At 47.1% G+C, this 18,891-nt stretch overlaps 1 protein-coding gene across 11 annotated transcripts in view; it reads right to left on the reverse strand.

The window, feature by feature from the left end:
• The window catches only part of TLN2 (talin 2), a 472,001-nt gene that overhangs the window by 383,523 nt on the left and 69,587 nt on the right, over positions 1-18,891 (reverse strand). The window contains exon 1 of one of the 11 annotated variants that reach the window (XM_021094262.1): positions 13,094-13,610. The exons of the other annotated variants lie outside the window; for them this stretch is intronic. The gene's annotated coding sequence lies outside the window, so the exon portion shown is untranslated. Of the gene's footprint in view, positions 1-13,093; positions 13,611-18,891 lie in introns of those variants that run through there. 11 annotated transcript variants of the gene reach the window in all.

Below are 18,891 nucleotides of genomic sequence, written 5' to 3' on the forward strand. Positions count from 1 at the left end.
CTGTCACTCACCCAGGCAAGAGTGCACCACCTTTACCTTTGTACCCTACGCAGCAAACCGCGAAGGCTCCTGGCCCAGTCAAGACCCCAGTACCTAGGAAAGGCCCAGGCCTTACCGTTTCGAGGGTTCTTGTGGGTCTCAGGATCTAGAATCAAACCAAGAACACAAACAGCCTGAACAAGGATTTGGGGCGGGGGTGGGGACTGGTTGTATATTTTGTTTAAGCACTCCAGTGACTCAAGCACACGAGTCCATAGGTTCAGGCTCTATTTCCCAAGGACCAAACAACTAGACTTCCTCAGCAAACTCAGAGTTCCTCTGGAACCAACTAAAAAGCCTGTGACTGCAAAAGGCACAGGCACACTCTTCTTTAGAAAGGACTCAGCTTCTCCCTAAGCAGCATCATTAAAGGAATGGAATTTATCAACTCACTCGGAAGGCACAGACTTCTTTTGAGGCAGATCGGCCCACATACTTTTTCTTCTGATTCACTGAATGTGTTATGCGGGCTTACAATTCAGACAGTTCCCTAGGTCAGAAAATCCATTTGCTTGTGAACCAGCTAGAAATGGCAATGTTCTGAGTGCTGGTCTCAGATGAGAAGTCTGCTTACACGCTCCAAATAAAATAAGGAAATAGTATTTGACCACTGTAGACAAGCCTCTGGAATATCCTCCCCCAACCACCCCTGCCCCCCCAGAACACAAATGTTTTTCATTTGTTCCAAGCTTTGTTTCAATTACATGCCAAGAAAAGAGAGAGAAAAACCCCACTACCACCCACTCCTGCTTTCATGAAAACATTATAAATTATCTTTATTACGTCATTCAGTCAAGTGGCCCCACAGAAGGTAATGTTGACAAATGGTTACAGGAGCCATTTTCTCAAGAGCGTCTTTGTTCATAGGTATTCTGCTGGTCTGCCGGGCGGTGGCCTTTTTTTTTTTTCCCCCTCTCTCTCCAGAAAACAGACAGCAGAGGACATGGGTCTTGTCTGAAGACTTTGACATCAGTTTCTAAAGGAACGTCATGACCATCAACAGAAAAACAACTTCTGTGTAACATTAATTAATTTCAGCAACAAAAGCTGAATGAATCGTGTCTTAATAGTCCAACTTTCCCTAGCTAAGTCAATTCCAGCTCTAAGAAGGAGATCCAGAGTTTTAATGTTCACCTAGGGCCCACAGGCCAGCTCCCTAGGCCCCACTCGAGTAGAAGCATTTCAGAGAAATATAAATCACCATGCTATGTCCTCTGACACCTGCGGCGTGTGGAAGTTCCCGCCGAGGGATCAAACCCCAGCCAGGGATCAAACCCGCCCCACATCAGTGACCCAAGCCACTGCTGCAGCAACACCCAATTCTTCACCCGACCAGATTCTATGCCACAAGGGAACTTCTTGACATTTCTCCGATTAAGTAAACTCTCAAAAGTGATCAACTGTGAGGGTCCTACAACCAACAGCACCAGAGCCATTCTCTTTTCATTTCTATTACAAGCCCACACTCCAGAATGGAAGACAAAGCTTTCCCATTTAAATCAAAAGGAGGGAAGAAAAATGTGAAATACCTGAATTCTTAAAGGCCAGACAACCTTTATTATTGTCTATTCTTCCTAAGGTCCTCTCTGGTGATTAGTATGAAACTTAGCACAAAATTCTACACTAAAAGTCTATCTTTTTTGTTCCAACCAGAAATTTTATTTTTTTATGATTTTTATTGTTTCCATTATAATTGATTTACAGCGTTGTGTCAGTTTTCTACTGTACAGCAAGGTGAACCAGACTCACACACACACACACACACATATATATATTCTCTTTCTCACATTATCCTCCATCATGTTCCATCACAGGTGACTAAATATAGTTCACTGTGCTATCCAGTAGAATCTCATTGCTTATACACTTCAAATGCAATAGTTTGCATCTAGTAACCCCCAAAGTCCCAGTCTGTCCCACTCCCTCCCCTTGCCCCCTTGGCAACCACAAGTCTGTTCTCTAAGTCCATGATTTTCTTTTCTGTGGAAAGGTTTGTGACATACTTTAGATTCCAGATATAAGTGATATCATATGGTATCTGGCTTTCTCTTTCTGACTTACTTCACTCAGTATGAGAGCCTCTAGTTCCATCCATGTTGCTGCAAATGGCATTATTTTGCTCTTTTTATGGATGAGTGTATTCCATTGTGTATATATACCACACTTCCTAATCCAATCATCTGTCGATGGACATTTAGGTTGTTTCCATGACTTGGTTATTGTGAATAGTGCTGCAGTGAACATACAGGTGCATGTGTCTTTTTCAAGCAAAGTTTTGTCTGGAATATGCCCAAGGGTGGGATTGCTGGGTCATATGGTAGTTCTAGCTTTAGTTTTCTGAGGTACCTCCATACTGTTTTCCATAGTGGTTGTAGCAATTTACATTCCCACCAACAGTGTAGGAGGGTTCTCTTTTCTCCAGAATTTGTTATCTGCAGACTTGTTAATGATGGCCATTCTGACAGGTGTGAAGTGTTACCTCATAGTAGTTTTGATTTGCATTTCTCTAATAAGTTGTGATCTAACCAGAGATTTTAGATATAGCAGGAACTTAAGAGATTCCTGGGCTAACAGCTTAACAAACTCCAATAGAATCCCACCAGATAGAACAGGGTGAACCACCAGCAATGGAAAGCCATTCATAGCTAGTACAACCACTATGGAAAACACTATGGAGGTACCTTAGAAAACTAAAGCTAGAACTACCATATGACCCAGCAATCCCACTCTTGGACATATATCCAGACAAAACTTTCCTTGAAAAAGACACATGCACCTGTATGTTCACTGCAACACTATTCACAATAGCCAAGACATGGAAACGACCTAAATGTCCATTGACAGATGATTGGATTAGGAAGTGTGGTATATATACAGTGGAATACTACTCAGCCATAAAAAAAGAACAAAATAATGCCATTTGCAGCAACGTGGATGGAACTAGAGGCTCTCATACTGAGTGAAGTAAGTCAGAAAGAGAAAGCCAGATACCATATGATATCACTTATATCTGGAATCTAAAATACATCACAAATGAACTTTTCCACAGAAAAGAAAATCATGGACTTAGAGAACAGACTTGTGGTTGCCAAGGGGGAGGGAGAGGGAGTGGGATGGACTGGGAGTTTGGAGTTAATAGATATAGACTGGAGTTCCCGTCGTGGCGCAGTGGTTAACGAATCCGACTAGGAACCATGAGGTTGCGGGTTCGGTCCCTGCCCTTGCTCAGTGGGTTAACGATCCGGCGTTGCCATGAGCTGTGGTGTAGGTTACAGACGTGGCTCGGATCCCGCGTTGCTGTGGCTCTGGTGTAGGCCGGTGGCTACAGCTCCGATTCAACCCCTAGCCTGGGAACCTCCATATGCAGCGGGAGCGGCCCAAGAAATAGCAACAACAACAGCAACAAAAGACAAAAATAAATAAATAAATAAATAAATAAATAAATAAATAAATAAATAAATAAATAAAAAATAAAAAATAAAAATAGATATAGACTGCTACCTTTGGAATGGATGGACAATGAGATCCTGCTGTATAGCACTGGGAACTATGTCTAATCACTTCTGATAAATCTATATATGTATGTGTAACCAGGTCAACATGCTATACAGTATAAAATTGACAGAGCACTGTAAACCAGCTATAATGAAAAAAAAAAGCAAAAAAGAAAGCCATTCATAGCAAGCATGAGATTTCACTCATTTCATTCAGATTCTATATTCTAGAATCAATTCTTATCCCATACATTTTGCACTTAATATGTGCATGCTAAAATACCTCGTCTTCCCAATTCCCTGAGTAAAATTAAGGCTCCAAAAAAGTCGTAGGTTTATCCTATGGTTTCATATACCCAGGCTAGGCTCACCACCCTGCACATGACCCCATCCAGAAAGCAGGAATCTTGGCTCTGTCCTTCCTCCCGCAGACAAAAAAACTCTTGCTCTAGTATTTGGTGACTTAAAGAGAGCAGGAGGCAAGCCCAAGTACAGAACCCAGGTCTCCGGCCTCCAAGTCTGGGGCTCTTCACCCCTTTGCATCCAACAATTCGTAGCCACCCAAAGCCATGCCTTCATAAGGTCATTGTCCACTTTCAAATCTGCCCATACATCTGCTCTACATTCAGGCAGGTTTACATGAGTGAGTGTTCTCTCCTGAGCTTATCCCAAGGTTCACAAAAGGGGAGCCGGATTTTTCATCGGTTTCAGATTGCCAAAATTTCCTTGGCCTTTGGCATAGTTTGACTTCTCCCCTACTCATAGTTCATGTGGTCCCCATCGACACCCACTGCCTAAAATTAAATGTACAAGCGGCTTACTGAAGACAAGTTATCAGCATTCCAAAATCTAAGGAAATCAAATCAAATCTACTCAAGGGCAAAATGTCATCCCCAACACAATGCAATTCGGTTCAGAGCTACGTTGACCACTTTCCTATAAATGGCCTTGGAGCCAGTGTTATCTACTGTCAGAGCTATAGTAACACTTTCTGCTGTGTATTTCACATTTCTAAGCAAAAGGGGAACTATGCCTTGTCAATATAAAAGTTGTATCTATGAATTCCAGTGGGCGTCATGTAGATGTAAAGCACTGGTTCTCATGGCGGGGGTGGGCAATTTCCCTCTCAGAGGACTTTGGGGTAGTCTGGAGACATTTTTGTTTGTCACAATTGAAGCAGAAAGGGGAGGTGCTCCTATTATCTAGTGGGTGGAGTCCAGGGATGGAGCTAAACATCTTATAATACACAGGACAGCCCCGCCCCAAAAGAATCATCCAGCCCAAAATTCCAACAGTACCACGGTTGAGTGCTCCCACCTAAAATATAGGAAGAACACTGGGGCGGAGTCATGAACCCTGATTCTTCCTCAATGGGCTGCTTGGTCTGGACGTAGCACCTAAATTTCTGGGACTCTGGTTCACTGTCGCTAATCAAAGAGGTTGGCTTGTTTCAGAGATTTTGCAACCTCAACACCAGAATCCAACCCTAGCTGTAAAAGCCGTCTAGCATGGCAGCTCTCTAAGCCCCCAGCTACTGTCTCTCGTCCTAACACTCTTGATAAGGGGCATATCCCAACAGTCTTGTCTCCAGCCTATCGCATTTCCACTAGAAGGAAGAGCCATGCTGAAAGCAACTTGTTTCTCAGTATCCCCATGCATCACAGAGGTCCCCAGTGACCTCCTAGTTCACAAAATGAAAAAGAGAAAGTTCCTGGACATCATCTTCTTCCAACTCTAAAATCATTCTAGGAGTTCCTATCATGGCTCAGTGGTTAATGAATCCAACTAGCATCCATGAGGATACAGGTTCAATCCCTAGCCTCACTCGGTGGGGTAAGGATCCGGCATTGCCATGACCTGTGCTGTAGGTCACAGACACAGGCCGGATCTGGCATTGCTGTGGCTATGATGTAGGCCAGCAGGTACAGCTCAGATTCAGCCCCTAGCCTGGGAACCTCCAAATGCCGTGGGTGCAGCCCTGTAAGGACAAAAATAAATAAAATAAAATAATTCTATGCAGTCAGCAAACTAAGGACAGGCATGTAAGGCTCATTTTCAATTCTACATTCTGCTTTGCAAAAATGCCTAAGGAAAAAAAAAAAAGTTTTACAATAAAGTTAAAAAAAAATAGCATGGCTACAACTGCATTCAATGATGGGGAAGATTTTTATGCATGTTCATACTACTTGGCAACCACCAATCAGCCCACCACCCCAGTTTAGGGGGTATACTCAGTATTGTCCTTGTTTCGTAGACAGAGAAAACATGCAACCACCTTGCCGTTCTCAAGACCTATTCTACTAGCTCCAGCTATATATACAACTCCCATGAAAGAGACCAGCTTAGTTGAGAGGGTGAGCCCCTCCGTAAACAATCAATGGTCTTTAAACCCACACAATTCAGGACTTGTTTTACAAGTAGACTTCTCAGCTTCAGGAAAACGAATGTAACTTGTCTGACTCAAGGGGAGTGGGGGAGAGGATTAACATCTTAAATATCCCTAAGTTCATCAGGCCTCTGTCTCTCAAAGAGTGCAAGAGAGTCAAACACTTGTCCAGACACCCTGAATAGGAATCCCTTTGCTTCCATTATGCTCCAAGCCAAGGATTCTCCAGATCCCAAGCTAGGACACAGTAGCTGGGCCAGTGGGTCAAGTGGGAGAAGACACCCAGAAGAGAAGAGAGGCAAGGAGAACTTCTAAGACTAAAAAGCAATGGCACATACCTCTGCTAAAAGCTAAAGGGTTTAACTTATTTCATTGACCTCAAAAACGAAAAACACAACAAGTTTCCCAGTACTTCCACCACCCAAAAAGCAAATGAGACTAAGAAATCCAAACATCACTGAAGGGGCAAAACAATAACAAAAACGAGTGAAAATTCTACAGATGGCAACAGAGGGTTAATGTCCCAAGGCAAGGCTTCCTCTCAGCAAGTACAAATCAGAAATCATAATAAAGATGCTGAAGGATTTAGTCATGCGCCCTCCCCTCGGCCAACACAAGGAATGGCAAAAATGCAGAGCAAGTGCTGGGAGCCAGAACATTTCATTTTCTTTCTAACGGTGCAAAGAATTTGCATTTAAAATGAGCATTTCGTCAGACCTTCCAAGAATGCTTGATATTTAGCTGCCAAGAAGAGTAAAAGTGAACCTCCATGACACCAAATTTCTAATTTAACTGCAACAAAGTACCTGAGTTCCCTGGTAGACTAAAGAACACTTGTAGCTAATGACATCTTTCCAGTCAAGTCAAACTTCAAATATACTCAAATATAGTCAATTCTTAAAACACAGTCAAATCACATTACCAAAAAGTAACAAGGATAAAGAGTACCTTCTCATAAATCAAACTTGACCTGTTTATAATTTCAAATTTACAAGGAAAGCAGTATCCAAGAAATAGAGATTTGTAGGAATCCTAAAGAGTCAACCATTAGGAAAGCAGAGGGCATTTTTTCTTGAGCAACTAAGTACTGAAGGCCCACCAGGAGAAGCACCAGGGGCTGGAGTAGAATCAAGGCAGGGGGCCCAGTGGACCTGTCCATTAGTAAGTCTGGTTCTCAGCATCCATAACCAAAATACACAACGGAAATTTGATTTTTTTTTTTTTTGTCTCTTTAGGTCCACACCCACCGCATAAGGAGGTTCTCAGGCTAGGGGTCTAATCGGAGCTTTAGATGTCGTCCTACACCACAGCTCACACCAGATCCTTAACCCACTAGCGAGGCCAGGGATCGAACCTGCAATCTCATGGTTCCTAGTCAGATTCGTTAACCACTGAGCCACAACGGGAACTCCTGATTTTTTTTTTTTAAATGGAAACACGGATGGGAGGGAGGATCACCTCACAGTTCCTCAGCCACCAGAGATGGTGCTAGAAAGAAGGGCTGTCAGCAGGTGGCCTTAGCTTCCCTCTGTAAGAAGGACCGTTTTAAGTAGTTATTGAACGCAGAAGGAGATTTCATCTTCTTTACTCACTAGTAACACTGGAGGGTGGAAAGAAATACTAGAAAACTATCAGTACAAGTTTTTCAAAACAGGGTGAGCAGAGCAGCAGGGCTGGGGGAAGGCCAGAGCATCACTATTCTGTAGGGGAAGCAATACTCCAACGAGCCACGGGGCTCCAGCGGCCAGAGCCATCAGCCAAACTGAGCAACACAAAGGGAATGTTTAGGAGTCTGAAGCTGTTTCGTGTCTCCTTCCACATCCTCCTCCTTATGGGGGTGGCTGCTCTGCGGTCAGGATGGCTTTTCACCAGAGCTAGAAGATTTCCTAACAAGGGCAATTTTAATTAAAGATGAGACACAGGCAATGCAAAAGGGAAAGAGAAATCACCAGAGGAAGCTGTCCAGCCTGCAGCCTCCCAGTGGTTCGCTTTCCCACCAGGCCCTCGCACCAAGCTGGCTTTGCGTTTGGTAGTCCTGGACCTGGGGCCTGGACCAGCTGGCCAGGGCCACACCCACAGCTCGGGGCCATTTCCTCTGGCTGGCGCTCTCTTTATCCAGGCTACTGCACTACCCTGCCCTTCTCCTAAAAACAGGGACCCCTCTGGCTAAGCAGACTTCCCCCAGAAGCAATGCCTCTATCATCCATCCCTGGCAAACTTCCAGGCTGGGAATCTGGACCATGAGGGTCCAGGAAGATGAGTCACTGCCTCACCACTGGGAACCCAACAGGTAGTGCTGGTTTCCAAAACAGAAAGCCCTAACGACTCATGAAGCAACCAGCCAACTCCACGGCTTCCCTTCACTGGGCCGCCCATGGGCCTCTCAGACTGAGCCGAGGGCAGCTCTGGACAGCACATAGCATAATCCTGACGCACGCCACCCGGCTCTTTCCTGGGGGTTTCCATGCAACAGGCCACAATGGTGCTCCTTTAACCCTCATTTAAAAACCAAACATAAAACAATCCTCCCTCTCCTGACTCCTACAGAGTGTCTCAGGCCATTACCTCATCAGCTTGGACATGATCTATCCAACATTTGGACTTTTCTGTGCTGACCAGACAACCGTGAGCCAGCAGTAATTTCCACCAGAGCTTCGGCCCGAGTTCTTCCCTCTGCATGGAGCGCTCTGGCCCAGGTGGCTCACCTGGAAGGCAGGCTTTCATCCTTCAAGTCTAGCTTAAATGTCACCTCTTTAGAGACCCATCCAAAATAGCTGCCCTTGACTCCAACTCAAAGCTTCCCCCACCCCACTAGGCCTTGTTCCTCTTGATCCCTGCTGTCAGTTCAGCACTGGTGCAGAGTCTGGCCCACAACGGATCCCCAGAACAATTTACTCAGTAAATGAATGCCCTGGAAAAAGTATATCTGAACTCTCGCTCCTTGGTATAAATCTGGCCATGTCAAAATGCACGTACAAGAATATTCCCATCAGGAGTTCCCGTCGTGGCACAGTGGTTAACAAATCCGACTAAGAACCATGAGGTTGCGCGTTCGGTCCCTGCCCTTGCTCAGTGGGTTAATGATCCAGCATTGCCGTGAGCTGTGGTGTAGGTTGCAGACGTGGCTCGGATCCCACGTTGCTGTGGCTCTGGCGTAGGCCAGTGGCTCCAGCTCCAATTAGATCCCTAGCCCGGGAACCTCCATATGCCGCGGGAGCGGCCCAAGAAATAGCTAAAAAGACAAAAAAAAAAAAAAAAAAGAATATTCCCATCAGCTTGTTTATAAGAGCCAAAAATCTGGAAACCACCAAAATGTCCATGGACAGAAGGATAGATGCTATGAATAAAAGGAATAAACACCAGCCAACAAGGAGAAGGACAGGCCTACACCTCACCTGACAGTGTGGAAGCATCTTACAACCATCAGGCTGAACAAAAGAAACCAGAAACAAGGACACACTTGAGATGTCTGTTTTTAGCCTATTCAAAGACAGGAAAAGTTAAGTCAGGACAGTGATTACGAGGAAGAGGCAGGGTCCCTGCCAGGAGTATCTGGGGTTCTGGCCCTGCCCTTTCCTGATCCTAACACAGGTTACACAGGTGTGCTCAGTCTATGAAAATGCATCAAGGTGCATGTTTATCATTTGTGTACTTCTCTGTTCTGTTTCAACAACACTGCATCAAGATAGCCTGAAATAAACATGAGATTTTTTTTTTTTTTAAAGGGCTGCGCCTGCGGCATATGAAGTTTCCCAGGCTAGAGCTGTAGCAGCCGCCAGCCTACAGCACACCCACAACAATGCCAGATCCAAGCAGCGTCTGCGACCTACACCACAGCTCATGGCAATCCCAATCGTTACCCACTAAGCAAGGCCAGGGATCGAACCTGTGTTCTCATGGATGCTAGTCAGATTCATTTCCACTGAGCCAAGACGGGAACTCCAAGGATTCTTTTTCTTTCTTTCCTTAAAAGGGCTGACTTAAAGACAGTCCTGTCCCAAGGCCCAGTATCCTATGTCCAGTCTTCCTCCAATGACATGCTATGGTTAAACAACACCAGCGGCCCTCTGCACACAACCAGCACGCTGTCCGGGTCCGGGTACCATGTGAATGCATCTAAGGCTTCCTGAGGCTCAAACCCACCAGGACACACTGCTAGCTGCTACAATCTTCTTCCCCTTGGTGATCTTAGAAATACAAGATTGGGTCCTAATATTAGTGACCTTTGATGGAAACAGCCAATAGGAATCACTGTCTGCCACAGAATGAATGCTTATGTTCCCCCAAAATTCCTAGGTTCAAATCGTAACCCCTAGGGGGAAGTATTAGGAGGCAGGGCATTTGGGAGATGGTTGGGTCATGAGGATGGAGCCTTCATGAATGGCATTAACACCCTTATAAAAGGAACCACAGGTAAGTCCAGAGCTCTTTCTACCATGGGAGGGCACAGCAAAACGATAGCCATCTGTCTATGCACCAGGAAGTGGCTCCTACCAGACACAGGAATCTGTCGGTGCCTTGATCTTGGACTTCCTAGCCTCCAGAACAGTGATACAAATTTCTATTGTTTATCAGCCGCCTGGTTTGTGGTACAGTTACAGCAACCCAAATAATGGACAAAGACACATTACCCAACAGTTACAGCACATGGGCAGGCACGTGGGGCTACAACTCTGCTCAAAACCCAATGACCTGAGGCCCTGGGTCAGACCAGAGGGAGAGAATGAGAAGCATGGGTCACCTGCTGTCTTTCTAGTAATTTCCTCTTTTTAAATTGTCTTAAATTGTTTCAAGAAAATTCAAGGAAAACATCTCTCAGGCAGGGAAAAAACCCCCGATGAGTCACAATGCAGTGGCCTCTCTGCTTAGTCCAAAGCAGAGACAGCTAAATGGCCCCAGGCCAACTGTAATCTGGAGGACACATGCCTGGGACAGAATCACAGGGAGGAGAAGAGTGAACTCAGTCCTGTCCCCCAAAGGACATCTCCTAAGACTCAACCTGCAGCCAGGGACAGGCCTGCACGTTCCACTGCACTAAGGGCCCCCACCACCAGTATGAATCAGATCATGATCTTACTGTCAACCTGCTACAGAGACATTCATACTCAACTTGCCCAGCATGTGCGCTCACACACACCCACATATGTGCACACGCACCCCCACCTCCAACTCCAATTAACTTCCCGCGGCTGAAAATTCATCTCCCAGGATATGCCAGGCTTGAGAAATCGTGTAAAGGTATGCCATTACTGAGTTAGAAAATACTTCCTCTTTTGGAATGAAATGCATTCCTATTTTGTCACCTTATGTTTCTTCCCTGGAAAGGTAGAAAGAGCAGATCGATTGATCTCCATTTTAATTTTTTTTTTTTTTAAACCAGACTCACTGGTTTCCAAACATGTGCCATGTGATGAGCAGACCCCTGGGAGCGGGTTTCAAACTATGGCCTCGCCTCATGTCCACTTGTCACTAAGCAGTTGCAATAGGAGAAGGGGACAATGAGAAACTGCCTGGCTGAATAGGTCCGGGGATGTGACAAGACCCCTCAACCCTGCATCAAACTCCCATTTCTTCATCGTATGGAAACCCTCCCCCACTGAGAGGTCTGGGAGACCCTCTAGGAATGGTACAGAAAACCCAGGACCAGCCAGGCATGGCTCTTTATTGACTTTAATCCATGTGCCATTACTCATTAGGTCCAGCTCAGAAGGAGAAATGAGAATCACAGAAGGACCGAGGTCCCCAAGGTGACACAGACTGCAAACTTGCCAGTTCTAATTCCCATCTCAAGGAATGAGAGGAGGCGTGGAGGGTGACCCTGCCTAATCCTCAACTTGGAGAGAGAGAGGAAAGGGGCCCAGGCACAAGAGCAAGCTTTGTCCCCAGTCACCATCCCCACAGGAGCCCCTGGCCAGCAGCGAGGACAGCACAGCCCTAACAGAGCTGGTCCGGGAGCTGCCAGGAATAAAAGACTCCATTGTTGCCTCTCGTGAGGTTTCCAAAGCCCAAGAAACAAGCCAAGGCCAGCAACTGTCAGGGAAGAGCAGCAAGTCAGACCTGTCACGTCACCATCACTTGAGGAAGACCTTTACCAGCTTTCTGGCCAAGCTGCCTCCCCACTATGGCTCTTTACACCAGGACAAGGAGCTCGAATCCCCACAGGCCATGGGGCAGAGGAGAACAACAGGGACTCTGTCCCACGTGTGCCAAGTCAGTGCTGACAACTGACAGAGACCAGCTCAGGTGGGCAGAGAAGGGACAAACTGTGATGTGGCCACCCTCCCTGCAGCCCACCCAGGGCTCCTCCACCTCACAAGTGGTCCCCACAGGAGTGCAGGTAAGCATCTGCCTTTACACTTCCCCTCACACTTTCCTTCTGTCAAGTCCCTCAGCCTGTTGTGGCCTTATCTAGAGACGGTCAAAGTGCCAACACAAACCAGGCAGCCTCCTGCCCCTCCAGATCCCACACCCTCATGCCAGCAGGATCCTTCCCTAGGCAGAACCACTCTCCCAGGAAGGCAGGTCATTTGCAGAGGCTCTTCTGCCAGTAAGGCTGGACCCCCGCGGAAGATAGGGCCCAGCTTCTCTGCATAGTCATCTGCTCCCGCCTTAAAGCATCTGAAGCTCAAAAATTCCCGGGAAACCCCAAGGAGATCCCCTTGACTAAGGGCAGACAGCACATGGACAAGTTAAACAGACAGCTTAGTCAACACTCACAGGGGTCTTTGGGTTTGGGGGTTTAATTTTTCTTTTCACAGCCACACTTGCGACATATGGAAGCTCCCAGGCCAGGGGTTGAATCAGAGCTCTAGGTACCAGCCTACGCCATAGCCCCAGCAACCAGGGATCCTTAACCCAGTAAGCGAAGCCAGCAATCAAACCTGCATCCTCATGGACACTCTGTCGGGTTCTTAACCCACTGGGCCACAACAAGAACTCCTCACTCACAGGTTTTAAGACCTAGTCTGTATGATATGATTACCTTCTGCCAAATGGTTTCCCCACCTGAACCCAATCCCACTGCCTAAGGCCAGGATGTCAAGGAGCCTGGTAACCCTCTTTCCTGCCACAAGGCAGCAGAAGGAGACAGAGCTAGAGAGAGCTGAGCAGTGAGACATTGTTCCAGCCAACACCCTGGGGCAATGCCAAGCCCCAGGAAGAGAAATGGCCATACCTGTGTATACTTCCAGTCTCCCATGGAGATCAGAGCCTCTGAAATGTACGCTGAGATAAGCCCTCAGACCCATCCCCAACCACTGGGAATCTAAAATTAGCCAGAGAAAGCATGCACTCAGCCCATCTTCCACACAGCACCTGATAAGTGTCACTACCTCCTCTGGCAAGGACTTGTCTCGGGGAGTGCTATAAATACCACCTGAGTCTGCCCGATGTGAATTATGAATACCAGGAATAGTTTCAGGGTTTCCAGGCACTGGCTATGTGACAGGGGTGTCAAATTCAAAGTCGCCTGGGCACGAGGGAGACCCAGAGAATACACACATCCCTCGGACCCAACCCGCCTTCTGAACTGTGGGGACGATCTACTCCAGCACAGTCACCTCCCGTGTAGCCAAAACTGTTGTCACCACCACCCCCCAGAAACCCAATGAGACACTCTTCACCTCTTGGCAAATTACCATTAAGTATGAGACTCAGGGACATAAGTAGTTTGAAGTTACAGGAAAGAACAAGGAGGGTTTCAGCCTCACCCAGAACCTTCAAGGGATGAGGTCCTAGCAGAGGCTGGAGGGGAGCTGGGATTGACTGGATGACCCCAGGCCGCTTGCATTCAGAGGGTGCTTAATAAATGTCTGTGGCATGATCTTCAGGTTGGGGGCTTTCAGAAGCTCACAACTGCAGAGTCCTAGCCCCCTGAAGCTGGGCATGAATAAGGGAGCTTGCCAGAGAGCAGAAAGCCAGCCGGGATACCCTGGAATGGGTGAAAGAGAAAGCTCCCGGCTTGGGGAACAGGTGGGGTGGCAACTGGGCTGGGAGGACACAAGCCCATGATGTGGATACAGGAGCAATGGCCAGGGAGGAGAAGGCAGGTCAAGGCAGTAAGGTGTTGCAGAGGCGAAAGGGACAGAGAATGTTAAGGGAAAAAGGTCAGAAACAGCAAGCCTTGAAGGGCAGCCCAAGACAGAGCTGATTCCCAATCAGCCATAGCTGGGGATGTTGAGGAAGCAGGGGCAAGAGATACAAGTTACTCTTTTCTAAAATTTGCCAGCAGACATCCAACTTAACACTATGTTAGCGTGGGAAAAAAAATGATTAATCACACCCCATCAGTTCACAGCTCCAGCCTTTTAGCAACTTTGTGCTACCCGATTTTCTCCCCGCCGGGCCTCCCCTCCTTCCTGTCCTGTTCCTTCAGTTTCTTCCATCCAGAACGCCCTAATGTCTGTATTCCAGAACTCTCCAGGCTCAACTGAGGCTGTACCTCCATGAACCCATCCCTGCTTCCCAGCCCCCATCATTTCCCGTTCCTGTTAGGTACCACTCTCTTGACTTGCCAATTGCAGCAACTATGTGACCCCCACTCATCACAAACTCCTGTAGGCAGAGTCAAGGTCTCATGGTTTCCCTCTTTCCCTTCATCATCTGCTCTCGCCCATGAGAGACCCCCAAAAAGAGCAGTAAATAAGACCTTTTTTTTTTTTTGCTTTTTTAGGGCCACACCTGCAGCATATAGAAATTGGCTATATGGGGTCGAATTGGAGCTACAGCTGCTGGCCTACACTACACCCACAGCAATACAGGATCCAAGCGGCGTCTGCAACCTACACCACAGCTCATGGCAATGCCAGATCCTTAACTCACTGAGTGAGGCCAGGGATCAAACCTGCACCCACATGGATACTAGTCGGGCACATTACTGCTGAGCAACAATGCTAACCTCCAAGACTGTTTTCTTAAAAAACAGTTATTTTTCTACCTTCTTTGCGTAAATTCTTTGTGCTTAGTAACAGACATAACTGCCCACATACCATCCCTATGTCAAATATTTCCCCAGCATTTTCCCCAGCATGAATGATTCTGTCAGCCCCTTGGGAAGAACAGAAGCAGAAATGAATCTGTCTAAGGGATTGGGGGAAGGGGGGGGTTGACCAGAGATAAGGTGAGGTGCTAGAGTTTCTCTCTTCTCTCCCCCCAGCTGCCCACCCCCATCCCACATGGTCAGAGGAAGCCAGGGTCTTGAGAAGAATGCTCTGGAAGCATCTCCTCAAAGGTTTATCCCAAGGAGTTTAGTCCTTACTAGGCTACCTCTGGTCACTATTTCTCTAAAGAGCTGAAATAAAGGAAACTAGCCTTGCAGGGTCTGAGCTAAACTAAAGACCTAGACCTAAATGCTCAGAGCAAAGCCCCTTCCTGACCAAGCCCTGCTCTCCCAGGGTCAAGGTGAAGTCCCATGGAGATGAGTCAGAAGGAAGCGGTGGGCCAGATGCAGCAGCCAACTTAAGCATTTGCCACAGGCTGCCAGAGGACCCATTCCTAACAACCAGACATAAAAAATGATCCCACATCCCATGAAGGTCCCCAGGTTCCCACCAAGTTTCCTGGCCAGAGAGGCAGCAGCCCTGTCAAAGTAGGCACACCCCTACCTCCAGCCCCCTAGAGCCACTAACCACAGTCAACCAAGCTCGGCCAGAAAGTCTGGAGCTGCAAGCACAGCACGTGACCATGTCAAGGCCTGGCCTCCCCCATGTGTGGAGGCAGCAGTTGAAGCCCACCCTTGGGGTCCTGGAGACCTCTCTTCTTTCTTCCATTTCTGCCTCCCTCTCATACCAACATTTGCTTGAGGACTGCTCTCAAAACTGATACCAGTGGAAAGGAAACATCCAGACTACAGTCACAGTTGAGTCATTAACTATGGCATAGCCTCTCAGGGAAGAAAAAGGCCAAAATGAGCCCAAATTCCTAGGGCTGTGAAAACCCAAAATAAAGCATATATGCCTTAGCTATGAACAAAGTAATGTGTCCCAGAAGTCTCAGGAGAAGGCCTCCTCAGCATGCAGCCCTCTCAACTCTCCCGTAGGCAGCTGGGGGCCTGAGATCACATCTGTGGGTGGGCCCAGACCCGGGAAGAATAGCACCAAACACCAATTTTCTCTACCTATCCACCAGCAGTGGAGGAAGGGCTCACACTGTTTGTAAACCCTGAAAACTATTATTTTCTGTCCTCCAAAACACTGGAGAGAAAGCAAACCAGCCCCAGGAGTCCAAATGCAAGAGGGAAGGCTAAGTGCAAACAGCAGCACAGCAAATGCAGAGAAAGCACAGTTCAGTGCCAGCCTGGCTTACTCAGGGCAAATGGATTGGTGGCATTTGAATCTATTGAATTCATACACAGCAGGGAGATGCAAAGTATCACCACAATCAACTCAATGACAGTGGACTGTTAAACAGAAAGGGAAGAGGGAAACTTGGAGTCGAATTTCCATTTTTCACACTAGATAAAATCACTTCTCGGCAGCTGGCTCCATCAGTCAGCAAGAGAAACCATGGCCCGGGCAGGCATGCAGCTGGCTCTGGAGAATCCCTCAAACACACACTCTTGGATCCCTGCAAACTGTCAGGTATCCTCGCACCTGCACAGGACTAATAACTGTAGATTAGGGCTCCCGCTTTTGGCATCGGCCATGTACAGGTCATTGGTACCTCTTGCCTCTTTATCTCTAGACACAACTGACAGAAACCTATGCTACTACTATAAAAAAATCCTACTTTTAGGATACAAGTTTTTAATATTCCAACAAAGGTAAGGTGACAAAGCCAAATCACCTCTCTTCTACCAAATCTGCCTATCTCCTGAGATCTTTATAACCAACCCTCCAGTCCTTCACCCAGGAACCACTTTGTGTTCACCACTGAGCTGCTGAGATTTGGCAAACAAAACCACAGGATTCTTGGTTAAATGTCCATTTCAGAGAAACCACATGTAATTCCTTAATGTAAGTCTTCCCTGTGCAACATTTGGGCCATACTTAAAATTATTCACTGTTTATCTGAGACTTAAATTCAACGGGGCAGCCTGTATTGTATCTGGCAACCCAAAATACAACATTCTAGAGAAAAAAATGAAACTTAAGAACAGCTGGAAGTAAACTTTGGGAGCCTCCAGCTGTCTCATTGCACACAGAGGATCAGCTAAAGCAGTACACTGGCCTAGACAGCAAGGACAGGCAGAAGGGGACTGGGGGTGGAGGGGCGCTGGGGAGGGGGTCTCTTCCAGAGAGAAACGTGAAGACCATTCTCTTCTCCTTAGACGGCTTACTCAAAATATCAACAGAGCAAACTGAACTTCAACACACAAGCCAAACACAAAAAGAGAAATATTTTATAATCCTACTTATATGAGGTCCCCAGATTCCTAGAGACAGGAAGTAGAATGCTGGATGCCAGGGGATGAAGGCGGGGGAGAATGAGGAGTTCCAGTTTAATGGGTATGGAGTTCCAGTTTGATGAAAATGTTCTAGAGGTGGATAGAGATCATGGTTGTGTGACAACATCTATCTACTTACCACTGAACCATATACTTAAATGACGAGAGTGCTAAATTTTACATATATTTCACAATTTTTTTTTAACTAGCCTCTTTCCTTCCCATTTCCAGTTTAGCTATGTTTTTCCCTTCCAAAACGTCTAATTCAACTTTAACTTCATGGCATAGGTATTTGCTAAGAGTCTCACAGTTTACAAGGAAATCTTAGCAGCAGGACAGGGATGAACATCAAGGTAGGGGAGAGAGTTAGCTCCTCGGGAGGCGTGTCCTCACACCCACTGGGTCCCAGCAGAAGCACCCTCCCCACCTCACTTGTGCTTCTCCCTCTGTGCTCTAAGGACCTGGGCATCATCCCATACTCAGCTTTTGATAGGCTCTAGAAAGCAAGCTCATGTCCAGGGGCATCAGGGAGCCTTCTGAGGGATGAGGTGGAGGATCGTAGACCCCACATCATCTCTGCATCTGGACCACTCTCTTTTCCAAAAGAGCAACCAGGCCTCAGGGCTCTGAATCCGCCCTCAGGCAAATGTAAAAGCCGAACAATGGGTGAAAGATAATGGAGGGGAAAAAAACCAAGTTTGATTCCTTTGGGACTGAGAAAGGGTCCTTTCCCATCCATTCACACAATGACGACACATACATGCACATGTGCACACCTGACTCTGGAGGCTTCAGTCCAGGGGTCATTTCACACAAATATCTGGTGGAAAGTGGCAGGTCACCTGTCCTAGAGGTTTGGAGACTTCACTCTGACAGGTACAGTTAAAACATAAAACCCAGGAGTTCCCGTGGTGGTGCAATGGTTAACGAATCCGACTAGGAACCATGAGGTTGCGGGTTCGGTCCCTGCCCTTGCTCAGTGGGTTAACGATCCGGCATTACCGTGAGCTGTGGTGTAGGTTGCAGACGCGGCTCGGATCCCGCGTTGCTGTGGCTCTGGCGTAGGCCGGTGGCTACAGCTCCGATTCAACCCCTAGCCTGGGAACCTCCATATGCAGCGGGAGCGGCCCAAGAAATAGCAAAAAGACAAAAATAAAATAAAATAAAATAAATAAAACCCAGAAGTTGCCACTGCGGCAATGTATGGATGGCATCTCCAAAGCTCCAGGATACAGGTTAGATCCCCGGCCCGGCACACTGGATTAAAGGATCCAGCATTGCCACAGCTGTGATGTAGCTGTGACTTGGATCGGATCCCTAGCCCAGGAACTCCATATGCCATGGGGTGGCCAAAAATGGGGAAAAAAAAGAAATTTTTTTTTAATTAATAAATCCCAGACAGAGTCAAGGGCTGCAAAGTATTCTTGACACCCATGAAGCCGTGCAAAGCTGACTGGAGGTAAGCAGGGAGGCTCCCTTGAATAGCTGGGTCCGTCCCTGGTCTGCTCACCAGGCTGTGAAGACTCGGGACCTGTTCAACCTGACCCTAACCCGGCCGATGGCTTAGTGGCCACAATGACCCCTCACAC

This window comes from Sus scrofa, chromosome 1, assembly GCF_000003025.6.
Source record: "Sus scrofa isolate TJ Tabasco breed Duroc chromosome 1, Sscrofa11.1, whole genome shotgun sequence".
Classification (NCBI taxonomy): Eukaryota; Metazoa; Chordata; class Mammalia; order Artiodactyla; family Suidae; genus Sus; species Sus scrofa.